The 25,694-nt window shown below is 48.7% G+C and overlaps 1 long non-coding RNA gene across 1 annotated transcript; it reads right to left on the bottom strand.

Annotated features, from left to right (window-relative positions):
* Nucleotides 1–21,736: 21,736 nt before the first annotated feature.
* LOC136353600 (uncharacterized) lies at nt 21,737–23,108 on the bottom strand. Its single transcript, XR_010736914.1, has 2 exons — nt 22,509–23,108; nt 21,737–22,184 (listed from the first exon to the last, which is right to left on the bottom strand). It is a non-coding gene; the product is annotated as an uncharacterized lncRNA (long non-coding RNA).
* Nucleotides 23,109–25,694: the final 2,586 nt, after the last annotated feature.

Genomic DNA, 25,694 nt, shown 5'->3' with positions numbered 1-25,694 from the left:
ATGGGCGGTCGACCAGATTCACCGTGATTAGTTTCACCCCTAGTTAGCTTTTGGAACTGGTTAGTTCAGGTGGTGGTTTGGGCCTGTTGCAACGTGGTGTAGCGTTGGACAGTGATTGGTTAATATGGGTTAATTACTACAACTTTTTTACTGCTTTCAACTACTGCTTTGAAATGCCGGCTTTATGCGAAAGGACCTTTAGCCTCCCTTGGATATATCTTGCATCATACCTCCTTTTCCGGTATGACTTGCTGAGTACAGTGGGTAGTACTCAGTCTTGCTCTCTTTTCCCCCACACCAGAGTTGAAGATCTTCTCAGTTGGAGATGTCTCTAAGAGGTTGGTTTCGTCGCTGTCGTCAAGGATTGCCTGTGGAATGGAATCGCCCGCTGCAGGAGTCAAGTCTTCAGGCTTAGCTCGCTTTTATCTTTTTCCGCTGCATTTGTAATCTTTTGTATTTTTGTAAGATGTGGATCTGTATGTCAACAATTGTCGTTTGTGTACCCTGGCTGGTCCTGGACAGGGGTTTAATACACATTCAGCTTAGAGATTCTGGTTCGTGAATTTCTGGGCGTGACATCACTGACCGGCCGCCTCGTCTACCGCCGACTGGTGTCCTCGCCTGCACGGATGGCCTATTATGCCGCTGTTTTTGGGCGCCTACGTCTTCACCGCCGGCCTGCCTCCGTCACCGCCGACTGGTGTCCTCGCCTATACGGTTGGTTGGTCACATCACCGTTGTTGGGCGTCTACGTCTTCACCGATCGGTTGCCTCGTCGCCGCCGACTGATGTTACCGCCTGCACGGCTGGCCTATTATGCTGTCGTTGTTGGGAAACTACGTCTTCACCGACCGGCTACCACGTCGCCGCCGACTGGTGTCTCCACCTACACGGATGGCCTATTACGCCACCGTTGGTGGGCATCTTCGCTTTCACCGTCAACCGCCTACGTCGCCACCGACTGGTGTCTTCATTGTTATTGCTGGATGACTTTGTTCCCACATTGGCCACCTCTGCCATTACCAAGGGGAATATTACAAAGCTAAGTCATCATTGATTTTCTTTATATGATATTTTCCTCTTCCTCTGCCTCGCTACATCAACTGGTTCGCCGTTGACTAGTGAGTCGGGGGCTACAGATGTTATATCATATTTTTTAATAATTTTTCATAGTATTTATCTTGATTGCTTGCGACATAATCTGAGTACAAAAGTGCCTATCGAGTTATGGAGTTCTATCTTCCTATGCTTTCCGTTTGGTTTGTCGATGGATAGTTGCCTTTGGGCCGATTCCTAGCACCCGGGGGCTCGTTGGATGGACCGAGTAACACAAGGTGCTAAGTATTATTCGGAATAAATCAAAAGCACAGAGATAAGATAAATATATTTTCTGCTCTTTACAATTGCAAAAGTACCCGAGCAGTAAATTTTGATTCGTGAAACTTTGTTCTATTACTGACGAACTCATGTCACTCACACGCATGTTTGGGAAGTGTCTAGGCTGGCTCCCGATGCTTGGGGCCTATGACTAGTCGGACAGAGTGTTTAAACGTGCTGAGTCATCTGCTCGGGGAAATCAAAATTGACAAGAGGAGAAATATATATTTATAAATATTTTTAAATACTTGAATTTTCCTCGAGTATTATATTTGTATCAGATACTACTCATCCTATATGTTTGTTCTACAGGATCCAGATCCAGATATGCATAAAAGGGATTCATGGCTTTAAGCTTATCTCCTACGCTTCAGGAATGGATCAGCCAGAACATTACCACCGGCTCGCCGCCGTCGCCGCCGACTGGTGTCCTCGCCTATACGGTTGGGTGGTCACACCACCGTTGTTGGGCATCATTGTCTTCACCGACCGGCCGCCTCGTCCGCCGCCGACTGGTGTCCTTGCCTATACGGTTGGGTGGTCACACCACCGTTGTTGGGCGTCATTGTCTTCACTGACCGGCCGCCTCGTCCGCCGCCAGCTAGTGTCTTCGCCTATACGGTTGGTTGGTTACACCGCCGATGTTGGGCATCTACGTCTTCACCGACCGGCCGCCTTGTCCGCCGCCGACTGGTGTTTCCGTCTGGACGGCTGGCCTATTATGCCGCCGATGTTGGGCGTCTACGTCTTCACCGACCGGCCGCCTTGTCCGCCCCCGACTGGTGTTTCCGCCTGCACGGCAGGCCTATTATGCCGCCGATACTGGGTGTCTACGTCTGCACCGACCGGCCGCCTCGTCCGTCGCCGACTGGTGTTTCTGCCTGCACGGCAGGCCTATTATGCCGCCGATGCTGGGTGTCTACGTCTTCACCGACCGGCCGCCTCGTCCGTCGCCGACTGGTGTTTCCGCCTGCACGGCAGGCCTATTATGCCGCCGATGTTGGGCGTCTACGTCTTCACCGACCGGCCGCCTCGTCCGTCGCCGACTGATGTTTCCGCCTACACGGCAGGCCTATTATGCCACCGATTGTGGGCGTCTACGTCTTCACCGACCGGCCACCTCGTCCGTCGCCGACTGGTGTTTCCGCCTGCACGGCAGGCCTATTATGCCGCCGATGCTGGGCGTCTACGTCTTCACCGACCGGCTTGCCTTCGCCGCCGTCGACTGGTGTCTCTGCCTGCGCGGCTGGCCTATTATGTCACCGTTGTTGGGCGTCTACGTCTTCACCGACCGGCTTGCCTTCGCCGCCGCCGACTGGTGTCTCTGCCTGCACGGCTGGCCTATTATGCCGCCGTTTGTTGGGCGTCTACGTCTTCACCGTCCGGCTTGCCTTCGCTGCCGCCGACTAGTGTCTTCGCCTGCACGGCTGGCCTATTGTGCCACCGTTGATGGGCGTCTACGCTTTCACCGAGCGGTTGCCTTCGCCGCCGTCGACTAGTGTCTCCGCCTGCACGGCTGGTTTATTATGCCGCCATTGTAGGACGTCTACGTCTTGTCCGACCGGCTACCTCGTATGACGCCAACTGGTACTATCATCTTCACGGCAGGCCACGTCGTAGCCACCGCAAATAGGCGTTATCACCTTCAACGCAAGCTGTCTACGTCTGCTGCCGACTGGTTTCTTCACTTTCATGGCTAGCCTATTATGCCGCCGCTCAACCTACCGGAGTATCTATCTTCACAACTACACGTCTTCGCCACCGGTTTGCTTCTGTTGACGCCGACTCGTGTTCACTTCATCACGGCTATGCAACTTTGCCACCATGGTGGAGCGACTTCATCTTCGGCACCTGTAAACTTTATTGCCTCTACTTTGCAAGCTTTGCTACTTCATCGATCACGACGTCTACAAGAGCCTCGACATCTCGGCATGCGTCAACAAATATAATGCTGTATTATTTTACTACAACAAGTGGTGTTCCAATATTCAATATTTCTACTCGGACATCTTCTATGCGTATCTTCACTCAAGCAATGACTACTCGACGACAAGAAGCTACAGTTCCTGACTCTATGTTCAGTTGTTTCCCAACTAACCAAAGAGTCGGGGGCTACACAAATACAAGACTCTCAAAATTCGACAAGCTGAAGCAATCAATTAATCCAGGAGTCATTTTCTTCATCTTTGCTTCGGAGCAGACGTTCTACTTCAGCAACTTCAATTATTTCATCGACAATTTTGGCTTCTCAGCGTGATGAGGGATATATTTTCTCTTTCTCAGCGCTGCCATAATCTACTCCAAAATTCTCAAGTATCAAGTTCAAGATTTAATCTACATGTTTAGGAGTATGGAGTTATCAACCAATCAACTCAGATTCGATGAGTTAGACAACAACATCTACTTTCCTCCAAGTGAAGCTTCTGTAATAGCTATAACACCATGTTCTACTGCCATCTTTACAAATCAAGGGGTGTGGCATCAATCTTCGTTATGCACACATCAAGAAAATTACTTGAGCTTCGATGTCTTCTCAACAGTTTGATGGATTATTGTCATTGACATCATCACCAGCACCTATACTTCATCGGCCAGACGTCTCCGCCGTTACTAATGGGTGACTACATCTTCGTCTCCGGTTGCTTCTGTCATTGCCAGCTTGTTATTTCGCCTTCACGGTTGATCTACTACGCAAACGCTGATGAGCGTATTTGTCATTATCATCGGCTACTACACCGCTATTGATTGGATCGCCGACAACGTCATCTTCATCAACATCCTGTCAAAGCTTATTTAACATAGCCAACTCTATTGCTATTGGTGGGAACTTCATCATCATATTCGATCATCTCTGTTGCTGCTAATCGTCATTACGGTCGGTTGTGTTTGTAGTCATCGACTATTTTCTTCATCTTCATGATTGATGGATTTCGCCATCAGCGTTGATGCGCGTCTACATCTTCATCGTCGGGTTGCTTTCGTCGCCACCGACTGCTTTGTCGTTGTTGTTGGGCACCTTCATCTTCACTAATAGCTGACTTCTCTGTTGCCGACTGGTTTCTTCGCCTCCATGGCTATGCGACTTCATCACCTTTTATTGGTGTCATTGTTTTTACTACCACCAACATCTTCGTCAGCTTTGATGGATGATATCATATTCATGTTGGTCATTTCATCTCCATGCTGACTGCATCAGTTACTATCAATGGACAAATGTGACTACAACAGAAGGATAAGTTACATGCTTAGGGGCTCATCAGCACAAGCACGAGGATTATATTTTCAATTTGGACTTCTTCCGGATACATTCAACATGAATTCATGATCATGGGTCTATTTTCTATGCTCAAAGACTGGACTATTTATTATTCCCCGTAAGGGTTATTAACTAAATACTTGCGTCAGTCGGGATTTAATTATTATATCTATTTTGGAGTATACCATAAGGGATAATCACTTAGATCATAAGCTATTCAGATGAGCTACACTTGGTCTACATTACCCGGAAGATTTATTACTCGGGAGCATGTTACATGCGTCATCCTTTAAAGGGTGTCCTAGGCCTAATATGTCTGTAGCCCATATTTTCAGGTGTGGCCTGTCACGTTCTTTTAGGGACTTAGGCACTTTTTGCTTAGACCAAAGTGCGCGTGATCAAGTGCCCAATACCTTAAAATCCTTTTATACCGCAGTTACTCAACTTTTTAGGAGTTGGTACAATGCATCTTAAAAGGTGTCAAACAGTAAAGCTATATAGCTATCCCGCTGACTTTTTTATATAAGTCAAGGTGCTGTTTGGGTTTTCAAGCAATTGATTGGATATAATATCGTTGCTTTTTGCCACGTAAGTGTGCATTTTTATTGACCAATATTATGGCTTAGGCTGATTATATATCTTGGTCATTTTCCAGGCGGTTGGTAAATCCTTTATGAGTTTATTTACTCGGATTTTACACCACATATGCCGTATATTTCCGGGTATGGTGAAACCATGTGTCTTTTAGGGATTTAAGCACATCTGTTAAAGCAGTGTGCGCATGGCGTATGCTCAATACTTTAGAAATTTCTTTATTCACGGCACTCAAACTTTTTTATAGCTGTTTTGCTATGTGAATTTTCAATGATGTAGTCAACTTTAGGTTGCACGCATCAATTTTTACAAAGCAGTCGGTATATCACTTGGATCATGTTATTTTGGGGATTCACACCGCATATGCTATATATTAATATCAAGTCACTTGGTTGACTATATTTAAATTATTCATCAGCCCTCCACAGTCTTTAGATTTGGTAAAAAGTACTCGGGAGATCATGGCGAAGATGATTGAAGCACTCGGCTTTGGAGTAATCTAGTTCGAGAGAAGATTATCTTTTTGACTGTGAAGGTCTCAGGGGCTACTGTGGAGATTATGGGTATCCCATACCCACACGGCATGGTTATCCGACTAGTCATAGGGATAGCTTATATCTATGGAATATGTAACAGATCATGACTTGGGTATTACGTTTCCATGTATATTATGGAACGGCCTAAAGTCCTGGTTTGATAATAGATTTAGGAAACCGATACCGTATTGGTTAAGGTTTCTATCTTATAATCCTGCCCCCCATCCTATATAAGGTGGGCAGGAGGCCCTCTAGGGGGCATGAGACAACTAGATCGTCAGATCTATACTACACCCGGCGGATTCAAATCCCCAAACAGGAGTAGGGTATACCTCTCATTGAGAGGGCCTGAACCTGTCTAAATCCTTTGTCTCCGCATCCATCCACTTTTAGGTCTCGTGCGCTACCCCCTTTTCATATTGCCGAAAATTTGTTTCGACAGTCATCCCGCCGCACCAATCGCCACCGCAACTCCTTTCCTCCACTGCACCGATTGCCGCCGCAGCTCCTCTCCTCCTCCACACCGGTTGCTGTCGTCCTCCACCCGCTACGCCAGTCATCATCATCCACCCGTTGCGCCAGTCGTTGTTGTCCTCCACCCACTTCACTGGTCGCTGCCGCAGCCACCTCTCCTCCCCTGCTGCTCGCTAACTCCCCCCCCCCTTCACCGCCCCGCCTCTTGCCACCAGATTTGGTGGCACCTAGCCTGTAGCCCCCAGACCTGGTGGTCGGTGGCGGAAGAAGTGGCAGAAGAAGGTGCAGGACGGCAGCGATTGAAGAAGGTGGCCAGGTGGCTTGCGGCGGCAAGCCATGCCCTCCGTTGAGCTCGTCACCGTGCCCTCCCTTGAGCTCGTCGCTAGGCCATCACCTCTGGCTTTGCTCTGTGGCCAGGAATGAGGAGAGGGGAAAGGGCGGGACGGTGACCCCATCGCGCGCCCCGTGCACGCACGGGTGCAACACGCTGCATCAGGCGGGCCAGGACGAGCTACGAAGCTCGATTCCCGTGTTTCTGCTCAGCCTAGCCAAGAGGCCACTTTCGCATCGTCTCATTCTGGCTCACGTGCTGGTGAAGGCTACCAAACAAACCTAGTGGATTCCTCACGGTCACGCTTCAAGACAACAAAGGTAATAACTTCAAGGTAAATGGTCATCGCTTAAGAGTTTTCCTAAATATAGTTGAGGGGTTATGATAGGAAATACACTTAGTGGATTTGGTCCTTTCTCTAAAGTCCATCCTAAGCCTATTGCACCCTGCCTGAGCCGGGGTGCTCTGGGGCCTAGGGTGGTTTGGCTGAACCAAGCCTGGTGTCACCAACCCCCAACCTTCACTCATCTCGGCCTGCTGGTGTCCCCCTTGCTATCACTGGTGGATCATAATCACCCTGTTTTCAAACTTTTCATCAGTCTCCTCTGTTCTTTTCTTCCACCTCCGAGTTCATCTTTCTCCCCTTCTCAATTTCTCTTCCGAAATCCCCAAATCCATGGCTGGGAAGTGTCACGCCCAGAAATTCACTAGTAATTTCCGAACTAATTTGTGCATAAAATCCTCGTCCAGGAATCAGCCGAGGTACACAAACTGACAATTTTAATATACAAACCCATCATAATAATAACGTTACATACTTACAAAAGAAAAGAAAACAACAGCGGAATTAACGGTCTAGCGATGGCTTCAGCTCCACTCCCACAGGCAGCTCAACTGGGGTATAAGCCAAACGTCTTCTCCTTCTGGATCCTTTATCTTCAACTGAGGTTTGATGATTATTGCAAGAATGAGCATATGACATACTCAACAAGCCACACAGCAAATATGCAAGTGCACAAGGATACCAAAGAATGGCATAATATAGGCTCATTTGCAAAAGCAGCATTTAGCAAAGATTTAAGATAAGTAAAACAGTAGAGTAATTAATCATCAATTTTAATCAACACTGAACAGCACACCCATGCTGCTCAGGCCCAACCAAACCTGAACAACCAACCCCGGTCGTACAGATCAAACCTCCAAACCAGGAGTCAAATTAATTCTCACCTTATTAACATTGATGAGTAGTGTGAAACTAATCACGAAAAACATTGCTCAACTCGCCCATAACCGCGGTGGAGGGGACGGACTGTTGTCAGATGCACCGTTGGCACGTGCTCCATTGATCGGCTCTTCGCTGCCACTGGCGTTGTTCGAGTCGCGTGAACCATTCCTTATCTCCATCTGAAGGGGATAGGTAGAAATATGAGAAAAGGAAGAAAAACAGGGGGCTCAGAAACTAATCTTGCTTATGAATTTAAGTGCAATTATCTTAATCTTGATTAAAACACTGAAAAAGAGGCACGCAACTCCTAATTGAGGCAGTCATACCACTGACACATGATATCGACCGCCGACTAACCCACAAGCAACAAACCTAAACACGAAAACTAGCAAGCAAACAGACTAAGAAGGCGATAAAGCTAAGGGCGGCGACTCTGAAGCTCGGGGCGGCGCTTGCAAAAGAGGGATAGGACTGACATCTAAAGTAGACAAGGGATAGGAACCAATTCATGCTCAAATCCAAATTAAACAAAGCAAAAGAAGACTCAAATAAGTAACCGAGCATGATGATTTTTATGCATAGAACATTTTTCATGAACTCAAATAAAGACACTAATGCAACTAAACAGTAAATTAATGCATAGACTAGTTGCATGGAAAATGATGCGCATAACATTGCCCCCATCGGATATAGACACGACCTAATGCATAACCCCCAATAAATTCCCGACTGACTGTCGAATAAACTCCAACTAAAATTTTTCTAAAGCCCTAGACTGAGCTAATTTTTTTTAAAAAAAAATCCGATCCGAAAGAACGACCAAGATTTTTCCCGCAAACCAAAGAGGCAAAACTCCAAATTTTCCCAAAACAATTCCAGGTGCAAAAAGGCATATGCAGATGAAAAAAAAGGGGTTCAGAGGGCTCTTAGGGTTTCCAGTTGGCTTGTCCTACGGTCAAGGTCGGCTCTGATACCAACTTGTCACGCCCAGAAATTCTCGAACCAGAATTTCTAAGCTGAATGTGCATTAAATCCCTGTCCAGGACCAGCCAGGGTACACAAACGACAATTGTTGACATACAGATCCACGTCTTACAAAAATAGAAAAGATTACAAATGCAGCGGAAAAGATAAAAGCGAGCTAAACCGGGAAGCTTGACTTCAGCAGCGGGCGACTCCACTCCACAGGCAATCCTTGACGGCAGCGACGAAACCAACTTTGACAAAACAGCTCCAACTAGGAAGATCTTCAGCTCTGGTGTGGGGGAAAAGAGAGCAAGACTGAGTACTACCCACTGTACTCAGCAAGTCATACCGGAAGAGGAGGTATGATGCAGGATATAACCAAAGGAGGCTAGAGGTTCTTTTGCATAAAGCTAGCATTTAAAAGCAGTAGTTGAAGGCAGTAAAACAGTTGTAGTAATTAATCAATATTAACCAAACACTGTCCAACGCTACACCACGTTGCAACAGGCCCAACCAACCACCTGAACTACAGCAGTTCATTAAGCTAAACTAGGGGTGAGACTAATCACGGTGAATCTGGTTGATCGCCCATAACCGCGGGCACGGCTATTCGAATAGTTTTACTCTGGCCAGAGGTGTACAACTGTACCCACAAGACACGATTCCACACATGTCGCCATGCCCCGAAGTATCACCATGATACTGCAAAGGGGGAAATCGTGACAAGACCCTCCACATAACCCTCCCCTAACCATCCACACCACGCTAAGGTTTCACCCCCACCCCTCAAAAGGCAGTGGGCGGTCCCCTCTTGCGCCGCGGTGAATCCGGCAGCTGGATAACCGGACACCCCGGCCGACCCAACTCCATCACGCCCACCCTCGCCACCGGTGCCTAGGAAAGGGTCGAGCTATACTTCAGATCAAGCAGTTACCCACTCCCGCTTGTGGTAAGCACGGTAAGTCTCCCAGGGTTTCCCGTGAACCGGTCCTTAATTGCCGTGGGTGCGACCAGCAAAACCATGCACCCACAACCCACCATTCAATGTATTTTAATTAACTAACACCATTGCGGTGGCACCAATCCAAAGCTATGCTCATAGTCAAAGTCTATGTAATAATGTGATCCCCATGTGTGTGCTAGTTGAACTAAGCATGGCTAAGCATTTCCTAAACCAACATCTAGTCATTTTGATACCCAAGTTATCAATGGCATAAGGTAAACAATAAATGGCTGAGTATTAGGACCCATCCCACATGACATTGTAAAAGGATGCAACATTTAATAGAAATACGGGATATTTGTAAATTGGGTACAATATGATCAAACGTATTGCATGACTTGCCTTGCTCTCGCACTGACGAGACCTCAGCAACGTCTTCGAGAAACCGTGGATCGACGAAACGGCCGAAACCTAAGCGACGAACAAAGCACACAAGCAAAACATGCTATAAGACTACTGAAACAGGAAACAAAACTATTTTTAATGGATTCTTTGCATTTTTCTTGATTTACTGAGACTTGAATGGACTTAAACGGAGCTCGGATGAATTACTTATGAATTTTAGAAGATAAACTGTGTTTTTACTAATAAAGAAAAGTCCTTAATCAATTTATTGCGCAATAAAGCCCAGGGCTGACGTCAGCGAGGGGAGGGGGCGGCGCCGACAGGCGGGCCCCACTGGTCAGCGGCACTAAGGGAGGGAGAGGGGGCGGCTGGCAAGCGGGCCCCACTGGCAGCGGCACAAGGGGAGAGGGAGGGGGCGTCGGCATGTGGGCCCCACTGGTGGCGGCTAAAAGGGAGGGGTGGTCCACCGGCTGGTGGGCCCCACCGGGCAGCGGCACAGGGCGGGAGAGGGGCGTGGCTGTTGGCTTGGCACGGCTCAAGCCGGCCGGCCATGGCGAGGCGACGACGGCGCACGACCGCCGGCGGTGACCGGCGGCGCGGGGAGACGGCGGCGGCCGGCGCGAAGGCGGCGGCGGCAGCCGAAGACGACGGCGCACGCGCGGAGGGCGGCGGCGCTCACGGGGGAGAGGAAAGGAAGGAGGAAAGGGGATTCCTCACCGAGGCGATGGCGGCGACCGGCGTGGGAAGAGACGAGCGGCGGCCGGCGCTTCCGACAACGGCGGACGGGGTCGAGCACAACCTGGGAAAGGCGATGACCGGGTTAGGGGAAGGGGAGGATGACCACGGCCACTAGAGCGGCCGGCCGGAGTTGGGTGGAAATGGAGAGCTCACCGGCGTGCGAGAGAAGCGGCGTTTCGGCGACGATTGGCGGCAACCGAGCGGCGGCCGAGGTAGCTCTCGCGGCGGCGTAGCTAACGGCGGTGGCGGGTTGGCGCGGCGGCGACCCTAGCGGCAGTGGCGCGCGGCCGAAGGCGACGGCAAGCGGCGGCGCTAGCAACAAGCGGCGCGAGCTCGGTAGGAGGCACGGGAGGGGACGGGAAATGGGTGAAACGAGAGAGGGGACTCGGGGAAGGGTTTTTATGGGCGAGGGAGGGGCGGACGTGGCCGGGGATGGCCCCTATTTGGCCGGCGATGTGGGGAGTGGAGGGAGAGTGAGAGAGGTGGGTTCGAAATCGAATCCCGCCCTCTCGAGCGCGCGCGCGGGCCGGGAGATGCGGGGGAAGAGGCGGCGACGTGGGGGGGACGCGGGAGCGGCGCGGCGTGGGCGCGGGAAGAGCGGAGGAGGCGGCGGCGTGGCGGATTCGGCGGCGGTTGCCGTCGGAGGCGGGTGGCTGGAGGAAGGGGACGACCTGACAGGTGGGCCCCACCTGTCAGCGTCCTGGAGAGAGGGGGAAGGAGAACGGGCCGGCCAACAAGGGGAGGCCGAGCGCGGGCGACGGGTGGACTGGGCCGACGGCCCAACAAGAGGAAAAAAAGGAGGAAAAAGGAAAAAGAAAAAGAAGAAATGATTTTTCCTGGGATTAAAATTGCACTTTGGTGATTTTTAATTGGTTAAAATTATTTCCAAGGCTCTGAAACTTCCATTAAAAATCTTGTTAATGCATTGGAGCATGGGGAACTCAAGAAAAATTCCACCACACCGAATTCAATTATTAATTGCATTTATTAATTAGGGAATTAGCTCTAGGTTAATTAAGATAATTTCTTCGGACAATTTATTTAACCAATTTTTTTTAAAGCAAGCAAAAGGGGAAACTTCCGGGCGTGACAAACCTACCCCCCTTAAACGGAATCTCGACCCCGAGATTCGGAAGAGCTGGCGAAGAGGTGCGGGTGGGTGGCCTTCAACTCATCTTCTCTTTCCCAAGTGGCCTCTTCCTCTGAGTGGTGGCTACACTGAACCTTGCAGAATCTTATTACTTTGTTTCTGGTCCTTCTCTCGCTGGTTTCGAGGATACGAGTCGGCTTCTCCACATACGTCAGATCTTCCTGAATTTCGATGTGATCCGGACTTGCCTGTTCCTCAGGAACTCTCAAACATTTCTTCAACTGAGAGACGTGGAACACGTTGTGGATGCCAAGCATGTTGGAGGGAAGCTCAAGCTGGTAAGCAACTTCACCTCTACGTTCCAAGATCCTGTATGGTCCCACAAAGCGTGGTGCCAACTTTCCTTTGGTTTGGAAACGATGTACTCCCCTAAGCGGAGTGACACGGAGATACACATAATCCCCTGTTTCGAAAGCGAGCTCCCTTCGGCGGTTGTCTGCATAGCTTTTCTGCCGAGACTGCGCGATTCTCAATCTTTCCCTAACAGCTCTGACTTTCTCTTCTGCCTCATTTAAAACTTCTGTACCAAACAATTGGCGTTCCCCTGTCTGATCCCAGAAGAGCGGAGTACGACACCTTCGTCCATACAGTGCTTCAAACGGTGCCATCTGCAGACTAGCTTGGTAACTGTTGTTGTACGAGAACTCAGCATACGGTAAGCTTTTGTCCCATGCTCCACCAAAGTCAAGCGCACATGCTCTCAACATATCCTCTAGTATTTGATTGACTCGCTCAGTCTGGCCATCTGTTTGTGGATGGTAAGCAGTGCTGAAATTCAACCGGGTTCCCAATTCTTCTTGTAATTTCTGCCAGAACTTTGAAGTGAATTGGCTTCCTCGATCAGACACAATCTTCTTAGGTACACCATGTAAACACATAATTCTTGCCAGATAGAGTTCTGCTAATTTCTTCCCTGAGTAGGTAGTGTGCACCGGAATGAAGTAAGCCACTTTGGTGAGTCGGTCAACGACTACCCAAATAGAATCATGCCCCGATGACGTCCTGGGCAAACCGGTGATGAAATCCATTCCGATTTCTTCCCACTTCCATTCTGGAATCTGAAGTGGCTGTAGCAAACCTGCTGGCCTTTGGTGTTCTGCCTTTACTCGTTGACAGACGTCACAGAGTGCTACGAACTCAGCTATTTCCCTTCTCATGCTGACCCACCAGAACTTTTCTTTGAGGTCTTGGTACATTCTGGTACTGCCGGGATGAATGGAATATTGAGTTTGATGAGCCTCGGTTAGTATCAGGTCTTTTAATTCCTTGTTTTCGGGTACACACAATCTTTCTCCCATCCAGATTGTTCCTTGTTCGTCCTCAACAAAACCTCGGGCTTTTCCAACCCTCATGTTCTTTTTGAGCTCTGCTATTTCAGGATCACTTGCTTGAGCTATGCGAACCTGCTCCATCAGTGTGGGCTGTGCCTCTAGGGCAGCCACGAATCCGCGCTCAACTATTCCAAGGTTCAAATGTTCCAAATCACGTTGAACCTCACAGCATAGTTCCTCTACCCATGCGACGTTGCAGTAACTCTTCCTGCTCAAGGCATCTGCTACCACATTAGCCTTGCCGGGATGATAGTGTATTCCCATATCATAATCTTTAATTAGCTCCAACCATCTTCGCTGTCGGAGATTCAGATCAGGTTGGGTGAAGATGTACTTTAGACTTTTGTGATCTGTATATACCTCACAACGGTTACTGATGAGATAGTGCCGTCAAATCTTTAAAGCATGAACGACTGCGGCCAATTCCAGATCGTGCGTCGGGTAGTTGCCTTCATGAGGACGCAACTGCCGTGAAGCATAAGAAACCACTTTGCCATCCTGCATCAACACACATCCTAGCCCCTGGCAAGATGCATCACAATAGACCTGGAAATCTTTCGTCTGATCAGGCAGGATTAAGACTGGTGCAGACACCAACCGTCGTTTGAGTTCTTCAAAACTCCTATTGCATTCAGCAGACCAGATAAACTTTTCTTCCTTCTTCAATAGCTGTGTCATTGGCTTAGCAATTTTAGAGAAGTTCTCAATGAACCGGCGGTAATAGCCCGCAAGTCCTAAGAAACTCCGAACCTGAGTGACTGTCCTTGGTGGGGTCCATTTGGTAACTGACTCCACATTTGCTGGATCCACAGCTACTCCTTGAGCATTCACGATGTGACCGAGAAACTGAACTTCCTTAAGCCAGAAGTCGCACTTGCTGAACTTGGCATATAGTTGGTGCTCTTTTAACTTTTCAAGTACCAGCCGAAGATGCTGCTCATGTTCTTCCTCGGACTTGGAGTAGATAAGTATGTCATCGATAAAAACCACGACAAACTTGTCTAGAAATTCCATAAACACCTTGTTCATCAAATTCATGAAGAAGGCAGGTGCATTAGTGAGTCCGAAAGACATAACTGTGCATTCGAACAACCCGTACCGAGTGATGAATGCTGTCTTTGGAATATCCTCTTCGCGGATCCTCAACTGGTGATAGCCTGATCGCAGGTCTATCTTAGAGAACACAGTAGCTCCTTTCAACTGATCAAACAGATCATCAATCCTTGGCAAAGGATACTTGTTCTTGATGGTGACCTCATTGAGTGCGCGGTAGTCAATGCACATTCTCTTGGTTTTGTCTTTCTTCTCCACAAAGATAACCGGAGCACCCCAAGGCGACGTGCTCGGGCGGATGTATCCCTTCTGTAACTGTTCATCGACTTGCTTCTTGACTTCCGCCAACTCGTTGGCTCCCATTCTGTAAGGCCTCTTGTGGATCGGTGCAGTTCCAGGTACCAAGTCAATCCGGAACTCGATATCCCTCTTTGGTGGCATTGTTGTCAGATCGTCCGGAAAAACCTCTGGATACTCTCTGACTATGGGAATATCCTCCAGCTTCTTAGTGATTTTCTCCACTGCTACCTCTTGTTCTTCACCAGCAGCCTGGTTTAAACTAATCCCTGGCTTCCGCGGCACTAGAGACTGGGAGGTTACCACCTCTCCTTTTGCATTGGTTAACTTGATGGTGCGGCTGGCGCAATCAATCACTCCTCTGTGCCTTGCCAACCAATCCATTCCAAGTATGACATCTAGGTCCTTGGATTCGAGAAGAATGAGGTTGGCTGGAAAAATCAACCCTTGAATTTCAACTGTCACAGATGGGCAGTAGTGAGTTGTGGTCATGCCACCTCCAGGAGTATGAACTCGCATTGGTATCTTAAGCTTCACTAAAGATAACCCATGTGCACCAGCAAAACGCTTGGAAATAAAGGAATGGGTTGCACCAGAATCAAACAATATTACTGCCGGTGTCGAGTTGACGGGGAATGTGCCCAATATAACCTCTGGTGCTGACTGCGCCTCCTCTGCAGATGCATGATTAACACGGGCCTGAACGAACTTGGGTCCAGCACGTCTTGGCTTCGGGCACTTTCCAACCGTGTGTCCGGGTTTGTTACAATTGAAGCAGAGTTCGGGTTTTTCTCCCAACCTCTTGGGCTGTTCTGGCAGAGCTGGCTGAACTGATTGAGCTGGAATCTTTAGTGAACTCGGAGTAGGGTTGAGACTGTGCTGCTCACTGTTGTTGTGACTGCCACTATGGTGGTTCTTGTTGAAGCTACCCGGGTGGTAGGGACAGTGCTGTCGGATAATCATGGTGGAAGGTCCACCGTGACGTCCCATCGTGAAACGAGGCTTCTGACTCTTCCCCTGGGGAGTCCTGAACTGAGCTGCCTTCCTCTTACGGTTTATTTTGTTACCGTGCTCCTCCTGACGGATAGCCTTATCCACCAGCTTCTCAAAGTCCTCATAATCTCTAGAGATCAACTGGTTAGTCAATTCATCATCAAGACCAGACAAAAACTTCTCCCGCCTCTCGGCATCGGTACGCACGTCCTCAGGGGCGTAGCGCGCGAGGCGGTTGAACTCATGCAAATACTCTATAACTGTTCTGGTTCCTTGTTGCAGGGAACGGAACTCTCTTCTTTTGTGCCACAATTCCCTCGGGAACCTGTGCTTTATTGAAACTATGACGAAACTCTGTCCAAGTAACCTCTGCCCCAGCTGGACGGGTCACCATGTAGTTGTCCCACCAAATAGAAGCGGGACCTTGTAGCTGGTGTGTAGCAAAAGCAACCTTCTCCTGCTCGTTGCATTGCAAAAGATTCAGCTTCTTCTCAATGGCATGAAGCCAGTCGTGGGCCTCGATTGGGTTGGTGGTGCTTGAGAAGGTGGGCGGCTTGACACGAAGAAATTCTAACAATTTGGACTGAGGAGGCGGAGGACCAAATTGCAGGTTCTGCTGCTGCAGCTGTGCTTGCTGCTGCACCTGCTGCATCACCTGATGGTACTGTTGCTGCATCTGTTGCATCATCATTGTCATCATCTGAGTCTGATTGTCCAACACCTGAGCAATTGTTGGGTTCTCGGGCGGTGGGGACGGACTGTTGTCAGATGCACCGTTGGCACGTGCTCCATTGATCGGCTCTTCGCTGCCACTGGCGTTGTTCGAGTCGCGTGAACCATTCCTTATCTCCATCTGAAGGGGATAGGTAGAAATATGAGAAAAGGAAGAAAAACAGGGGGCTCAGAAACTAATCTTGCTTATGAATTTAAGTGCAATTATCTTAATCTTGATTAAAACACTGAAAAAGAGGCACGCAACTCCTAATTGAGGCAGTCATACCACTGACACATGATATCGACCGCCGACTAACCCACAAGCAACAAACCTAAACACGAAAACTAGCAAGCAAACAGACTAAGAAGGCGATAAAGCTAAGGGCGGCGACTCTGAAGCTCGGGGCGGCGCTTGCAAAAGAGGGATAGGACTGACATCTAAAGTAGACAAGGGATAGGAACCAATTCATGCTCAAATCCAAATTAAACAAAGCAAAAGAAGACTCAAATAAGTAACCGAGCATGATGATTTTTATGCATAGAACATTTTTCATGAACTCAAATAAAGACACTAATGCAACTAAACAGTAAATTAATGCATAGACTAGTTGCATGGAAAATGATGCGCATAACATTGCCCCCATCGGATATAGACACGACCTAATGCATAACCCCCAATAAATTCCCGACTGACTGTCGAATAAACTCCAACTAAAATTTTTCTAAAGCCCTAGACTGAGCTAATTTTTTTTAAAAAAAAATCCGATCCGAAAGAACGACCAAGATTTTTCCCGCAAACCAAAGAGGCAAAACTCCAAATTTTCCCAAAACAATTCCAGGTGCAAAAAGGCATATGCAGATGAAAAAAAAGGGGTTCAGAGGGCTCTTAGGGTTTCCAGTTGGCTTGTCCTACGGTCAAGGTCGGCTCTGATACCAACTTGTCACGCCCAGAAATTCTCGAACCAGAATTTCTAAGCTGAATGTGCATTAAATCCCTGTCCAGGACCAGCCAGGGTACACAAACGACAATTGTTGACATACAGATCCACGTCTTACAAAAATAGAAAAGATTACAAATGCAGCGGAAAAGATAAAAGCGAGCTAAACCGGGAAGCTTGACTTCAGCAGCGGGCGACTCCACTCCACAGGCAATCCTTGACGGCAGCGACGAAACCAACTTTGACAAAACAGCTCCAACTAGGAAGATCTTCAGCTCTGGTGTGGGGGAAAAGAGAGCAAGACTGAGTACTACCCACTGTACTCAGCAAGTCATACCGGAAGAGGAGGTATGATGCAGGATATAACCAAAGGAGGCTAGAGGTTCTTTTGCATAAAGCTAGCATTTAAAAGCAGTAGTTGAAGGCAGTAAAACAGTTGTAGTAATTAATCAATATTAACCAAACACTGTCCAACGCTACACCACGTTGCAACAGGCCCAACCAACCACCTGAACTACACCAGTTCATTAAGCTAAACTAGGGGTGAGACTAATCACGGTGAATCTGGTTGATCGCCCATAACCGCGGGCACGGCTATTCGAATAGTTTTACTCTGGCCAGAGGTGTACAACTGTACCCACAAGACACGATTCCACACATGTCGCCATGCCCCGAAGTATCACCATGATACTGCAAAGGGGGAAATCGTGACAAGACCCTCCACATAACCCTCCCCTAACCATCCACACCACGCTAAGGTTTCACCCCCACCCCTCAAAAGGCAGTGGGCGGTCCCCTCTTGCGCCGCGGTGAATCCGGCAGCTGGACAACCGGACACCCCGGCCGACCCAACTCCATCACGCCCACCCTCGCCACCGGTGCCTAGGAAAGGGTCGAGCTATACTTCAGATCAAGCAGTTACCCACTCCCGCTTGTGGTAAGCACGGTAAGTCTCCCAGGGTTTCCCGTGAACCGGTCCTTAATTGCCATGGGTGCGACCAGCAAAACCATGCACCCACAACCCACCATTCAATGTATTTTAATTAACTAACACCATTGCGGTGGCACCAATCCAAAGCTATGCTCATAGTCAAAGTCTATGTAATAATGTGATCCCCATGTGTGTGCTAATTGAACTAAGCATGGCTAAGCATTTCCTAAACCAACATCTAGTCATTTTGATACCCAAGTTATCAATGGCATAAGGTAAACAATAAATGGCCGAAACCTACGCGACGAACAAAGCACACAAGCAAAACATGCTATAAGACTACTGAAACAGGAAACAAAACTATTTTTAATGGATTCTTTGCATTTTTCTTGATTTACTGAGACTTGAATGGACTTAAACGGAGCTCGGATGAATTACTTATGAATTTTAGAAGATAAACTGTGTTTTTACTAATAAAGAAAAGTCCTTAATCAATTTATTGCGCAATAAAGCCCAGGGCTGACGTCAGCGAGGGGAGGGGACGGCGCCGACAGGCGGGCCCCACTGGTCAGCGGCACTAAGGGAGGGAGAGGGGGCGGCTGGCAAGCGGGCCCCACTGGCAGCGGCACAAGGGGAGAGGGAGGGGGCGTCGGCATGTGGGCCCCACTGGTGGCGGCTAAAAGGGAGGGGTGGTCCACCGGCTGGTGGGCCCCACCGGGCAGCGGCACAGGGCGGGAGAGGGGCGTGGCTGTTGGCTTGGCACGGCTCAAGCCGGCCGGCCATGGCGAGGCGACGACGGCGCACGACCGCCGGCGGTGACCGGCGGCGCGGGGAGACGGCGGCGGCCGGCGCGAAGGCGGCGGCGGCAGCCGAAGACGACGGCGCACGCGCGGAGGGCGGCGGCGCTCACGGGGGAGAGGAAAGGAAGGAGGAAAGGGGATTCCTCACCGAGGCGATGGCGGCGACCGGCGTGGGAAGAGACGAGCGGCGGCCGGCGCTTCCGACAACGGCGGACGGGGTCGAGCACAACCTGGGAAAGGCGATGACCGGGTTAGGGGAAGGGGAGGATGACCACGGCCACTAGAGCGGCCGGCCGGAGTTGGGTGGAAATGGAGAGCTCACCGGCGTGCGAGAGAAGCGGCGTTTCGGCGACGATTGGCGGCAACCGAGCGGCGGCCGAGGTAGCTCTCGCGGCGGCGAAGCTAACGGCGGTGGCGGGTTGGCGCGGCGGCGACCCTAGCGGCAGTGGCGCGCGGCCGAAGGCGACGGCAAGCGGCGGCGCTAGCAACAAGCGGCGCGAGCTCGGTAGGAGGCACGGGAGGGGACGGGAAATGGGTGAAACGAGAGAGGGGACTCGGGGAAGGGTTTTTATGGGCGAGGGAGGGGCGGACGTGGCCGGGGATGGCCCCTATTTGGCCGGCGATGTGGGGAGTGGAGGGAGAGTGAGAGAGGTGGGTTCGAAATCGAATCCCGCCCTCTCGAGCGCGCGCGCGGGCCGGGAGATGCGGGGGAAGAGGCGGCGACGTGGGGGGGACGCGGGAGCGGCGCGGCGTGGGCGCGGGAAGAGCGGAGGAGGCGGCGGCGTGGCGGATTCGGCGGCGGTTGCCGTCGGAGGCGGGTGGCTGGAGGAAGGGGACGACCTGACAGGTGGGCCCCACCTGTCAGCGTCCTGGAGAGAGGGGGAAGGAGAACGGGCCGGCCAACAAGGGGAGGCCGAGCGCGGGCGACGGGTGGACTGGGCCGACGGCCCAACAAGAGGAAAAAAAGGAGGAAAAAGGAAAAAGAAAAAGAAGAAATGATTTTTCCTGGGATTAAAATTGCACTTTGGTGATTTTTAATTGGTTAAAATTATTTCCAAGGCTCTGAAACTTCCATTAAAAATCTTGTTAATGCATTGGAGCATGGGGAACTCAAGAAAAATTCCACCATGCCAAATTCAATTATTAATTGCATTTATTAATTAGGGAATTAGCTCTAGGTTAATTAAGATAATTTCTTCGGACAATTTATTTAACCAATTTTTTTTAAAGCAAGCAAAAGGGGAAACTTCCGGGCGTGACAGTACAGTTGCACGCTCATCACTGAACTACATCAATGACGGGAATGCAACCATACCTACACACAAAACAAACAGCAGCGTTCTACCCTACTAACTATTCTTCAAAGATAGTTTGGCGGCATAGGTTCTAAGGTAGGATCCAAACTTCATTCCATCTTGACCACTTGGCACTTCAGATCGATCATCACATTCATATTCCTCGATCCACTTTACTTAACCTCCATAAGTAGACCTCATTGGCGTCTTCAAGTTTCAACAACTAGTTTCAGAACTACTCAAGTTGAACGAGAGAGGAGAGTAGACAATGAAACAATTTGCAAAGAATTCTAGATAAGGAAGAAAGGAGAAATTTTCACAAATCATGTTTTCGGAAAATTTGTCCTTAAGGTTTGACCATTTGGCTTATCCTACAGTCGAGATGGCTCTGATACCAACTTGTCACGCCCAGAAATTCACTAGTAATTTCCGAACTAATTTGTGCATAAAATCCTCGTCCAGGAATCAGCCGAGGTACACAAACTGACAATTTTAATATACAAACCCATCATAATAATAACGTTACATACTTACAAAAGAAAAGAAAACAACAGCGGAATTAACGGTCTAGCGATGGCTTCAGCTCCACTCCCACAGGCAGCTCAACTGGGGTATAAGCCAAACGTCTTCTCCTTCTGGATCCTTTATCTTCAACTGAGGTTTGATGATTATTGCAAGAATGAGCATATGACATACTCAACAAGCCACACAGCAAATATACAAGTGCACAAGGATACCAAAGGATGGCATAATATAGGCTCATTTGCAAAAGCAGCATTTAGCAAAGATTTAAGATAAGTAAAACAGTAGAGTAATTAATCATCAATTTTAATCAACACTGAACAGCACACCCATGCTGCTCAGGCCCAACCAAACCTGAACAACCAACCCCGGTCGTACAGATCAAACCTCCAAACCAGGAGTCAAATTAATTCTCACCTTATTAACATTGATGAGTAGTGTGAAACTAATCACGAAAAACATTGCTCAACTCGCCCATAACCGCGGGCACGGCTATTCGAATAGTTTTACTCTGGCCAGAGGTGTACCACTGTACCCACAAGACACGATTCCACACATGTTGCCATGCCCCGAAATACCACCACGGCATTGCAAAGGGGGAAATCGTGACAATACCCTTCGCACAACACAACTCACTACAGTGCACCATTCCTGGATGATAATCACCCCCTTATAAAACAAGGCATGGACTCCCCAGCGACCCCCACGGACTTCTCGCCGCTTCACAGTCTGGCACACTATAATGAACCATGCTATACAAAAGGTAAAGCCGTTGCCCATGCTGGCTTGTGGTTGGCACGGTAAATGTTTCACAACAGTAGCTCGCGAACCGGTCCTTAATTGTCATGAGCACAACCATCAAAACCATATGCTCACAACCCACCTTAACCAGGTTTTAATTATCAATTAATTAACATCACACGATTAATCATCGTGAGCTACCATTAAATATAACCATAATTAAAATAATAATGTAACATAGTTTCTAATTAATCCCTTTAGTTAGCTAATGTTTCTAAGCATGGCTAAGCAAACTTACATATAGCATTTAGCTGAACCAATCCAACATATAAGGTTCATGCTAATCAAATTATAACCCATAGGAAAATAAGATCATCTTCGGCCATTAATTAACGGGGAAAGGTTCACCACCCGATGACATTAAAAAATAATGCATAGTTGAAATAAAATAATAGCTTTAAACGGGTTCAACATGCTCAAAGGGTTGTTTGGGATCTGTGTGACTTGCCTTGAGCTTCCGCAAACACTTCCGAACCTTGCTCAATGAAAACGCTCTCCTTCAGAACGTCGGAAACTAAAGCAAAAGAATAAAAATCAACAAAACAGTACAAAAACAAGCATAAACAGTACATGTGGATATTTTTAACATGTAGATCTTGATTTTAGAAAAATTTAGCAACTTGAACCACTCGAATCGGATCTACAGTTATTTAGTTATGATTTTCCGAAGATTTAATCTATTAGAAAAACGGGAAAAAGAAAAACCGATGATGTCATGATGACATCATCAAAGGTGGCCGGCTCGGATTGGCGACCTCGCCGGAGCTAGGGTGGTCGGCCGGGATTTTGGAGAACACCTACGCGTAGAGGACGACGAGACGAACCCAACGGTACTCACCAAAGCGTCCAACGACGAGAGACGGCGGCCGACGACGAGCTTGTGCGGCGGCGGCGGTTCGGTCGACGGCGGCGACGGGTCTCCGGCGACCGGCGACAGCGGGGAGAGGGCGGCCGAGGTTCCTCACCTCCGTGCGCACCTAACGGCGGCGAGGGGAAGCGGCGGCGACGGCGGAATCGACGGCGCGGCGCGGCTGGGCGTCGGCCGGCGACGGCGGCGGCTTGCTCGGCGTGGCGGCGGCGCTACGGAGCACGAGAGAACTCGGGAGATGGGGCAAACGAAAGAGGAGGACTAGGGGGTCCTATTTATAGCCTTGGATTGAAGAGATCGGACTCCTCCCGCAAGAAATCGATCCGGGAAACCAAAAACTCGGTTTTGGAGATAAACTCAAAAACGAGTTCGATTCGGATAAAATACTCAACGGTTTGCTCCGATTCTTGGGGGAAAGAATAGAGCAGGATAAGAGGAATATTTCCCCTCAACTAATTTTGCAAACGGAGCTCCGGATGTGGCGGATTTAACGGAGGAAGCGGCGGCTGCACAGGGCACAGCACGGGCGGCTCGGCTCTGTCCATGCTTGAAGATAAACAGTGCCAGGGAGGTAAATTAGACTTTCGGCTGGGCTTCTACTTCCAAGCACTGATTAAAGGAGGTACGCAAAACAGACTTCAGGAAAGAGAGGAAAAGGGCTGCAGGCTGAGAGGAGACTGGGCCGAGAGTGAGAGGACTTTTCCTAATTCGGCCCGAAAAGGAAAAGGTGAATTTTAATTACTTTTCCAATTAAATTAATCACTGAAATGATCTTTGAATTGTTAAAAATACTTCCAATGCTCAAATAATTTCAAGAAAAATCCTGAAAATACTTGGACACTCAAAGTACTTAAAAAAATTATAATCAGACCATTTAATGATTAATTTAATATTTAAATAATTGCTGAACTGCTCTTTGTATGATTAAAATTAATAATTGAGCTCCGAAAAATCCGAGAAAATTCCAGAGAGTATAATTAACCATGGAGAATTTAATAAAAATTAAATCCATCCATGCTTTATATTTAGGAAATTTTATTTCCCACATTTAACTTCACTTGTAAATTAATGAATATAAATTCTGATAATAATTTATTAAATAATTTATAAATCCTGAAACGAAAATCAGGGTGTGACAGGAAGGTCTTGATCTCCCTCTCCGATTCCAACTCCACTTTCCGCCTCGAGAGGAGATCGAACCCACCAATCTATTGGTCTTAATGCTTGAATATTGCGAACCACAGATACTGGAACCCCTAGCGATCTTGCCTCTGGTCAAGCGCGACAAGGGGTCGGGTGGTGGCCACGATGTTTGGTTTGGCCGAACCTGGATCTAGCCCCCTCGGCACCCTATTCAACCGTGCACTCGCCTTCACTGAGGAGGATACAAAGGGGTCCAGCTGAAGCATCTATGCTCGCGTTGTTAATTTTGATAATTAATGATAAGCGCTAATTATGGACTAACTATTCTATTTGAGTTATGCATTTTGAGTTAGGACTACATGATGCATATGCCATGGATGATCACCAAGGATTAAAATTAATGGCGCAAAGAAATGGAACCAAGACGGTGAATCTAGCGTTTTATTTTAAATTGATCGAGACGTTGAGCGATCAAATTTTGCTAGGTTTATTTCTAAGCTTGGTCATACTATTAAGAGAGGTAATAACCTAAGCAAAAAGATGATCAAAATGCCACATTAGATCATATGTATTGTCACTTGGTTCGACTACATATTTCTTTTCTCCCTCTCTGTGGCCGGTCTGACCATGTGCCACATGCCGGTTTGACCGTGCGTGACTGGCCGGTCTGATCGGACCAGGGCCGGTGTGAACGAGCGGTGGCTATACCGAATGGTGTGGCCTCGGTCTCGCAAGACCGAGGCGCCAGTGCCGTCACCGGTCTAACCGAGGGCCACCGGCCGGTCTGGCCGGCATGTCCAACCGGTGTGACTGTGCTCAGTTCGGTCTGACCAGGTGGCTGCCGTGTCTTTTGTGTGGCCTTGGCCTATCAAGACTAAGCCGATGAGAGCCGATGTTGGTGTGACCGAGCTGAAGGCATTCTGACCGGCAGGCTGTTGCCAGGGCATTAAATGCACTGTAACGACTACTTTTCTATTTGTTATATTTGTGGGCGGTCTAACTAGCCACCCCATGGCGGTCTGATCGATAGGCAACAGAAGTTGGGGAATTTGACCCCAATGGCTTGTTTTTGTGGGCGGGGATATAATACCCCCCCCTAGCAGCAAGGGGACTCTCTTGGTACTTGCTTCATTTGCATACATCCCTTGCATCTCCTCACACACATCCTTGAGCTTGTGTTCATCCTTATGTGGTGTTTGAGAGTAGTTTGAGCTTAGAGTCAAGTGCATTGCTTCATTCTAGAGCTAGTGTGGCCTTTGATCATCTCCGAGCTAGGTCATCGCTTATTACTCTTGGAGGTCGCCGCCTCCTAGACGGCTTGTGGAGGTGCTTGCCCGTCTCCAAGGAGATTGTGGAGAAGGCTCGGTGCCGGTTGTGAGTGGTTTGGAGTTCACTACCTTCGGAGTGAAGGAAGAACTACCCTAATGATCGAGGCTTGAGTAGTCCACTTCGTGGGTCGGCTCCCACCTTGCCCACCCCTTGACGAAGGGGCCTTGCGGTGGCTTCGTGGTTTTGAGTGGTTGTCACGCCCAGAAATTCATGAACCAGAATCTCTAAGCTGAATGTGTATTAAACCCCTGTCCAGGACCAGCCAGGGTACACAAACGACAATTGTTGACATACAGATCCACGTCTTACAAAAATACAAAAGATTACAAATGCAGCGGAAAAAGATAAAAGCGAGCTAAGCCTGAAGACTTGACTCCTGCAGCGGGCGATTCCATTCCACAGGCAATCCTTGACGACAGCGATAAAACCAACCTCTTCGAGACATCTCCAACTGAGAAGATCTTCAACTCTGGTGTGGGGGAAAAGAGAGCAAGACTGAGTACTGCCCACTGTACTCAGCAAGTCATACCGGAAAAGGAGGTATGATGCAAGATATATCCAAGGGAGGCTAAAGGTCCTTTCGCATAAAGCCGGCATTTCAAAGCAGAAGTTGAAAGCAGTAAAACAGTTGTAGTAATTAACCCATATTAACCAATCACTGTCCAACGCTACACCACGTTGCAA

The sequence above is a fragment of the Oryza sativa genome, chromosome 10 (genome assembly GCF_034140825.1).
Source record: "Oryza sativa Japonica Group chromosome 10, ASM3414082v1".
In the NCBI taxonomy this organism is placed as follows: Eukaryota; Viridiplantae; Streptophyta; class Magnoliopsida; order Poales; family Poaceae; genus Oryza; species Oryza sativa.
This window is presented reverse-complemented; position numbering and strand designations above follow the sequence as displayed.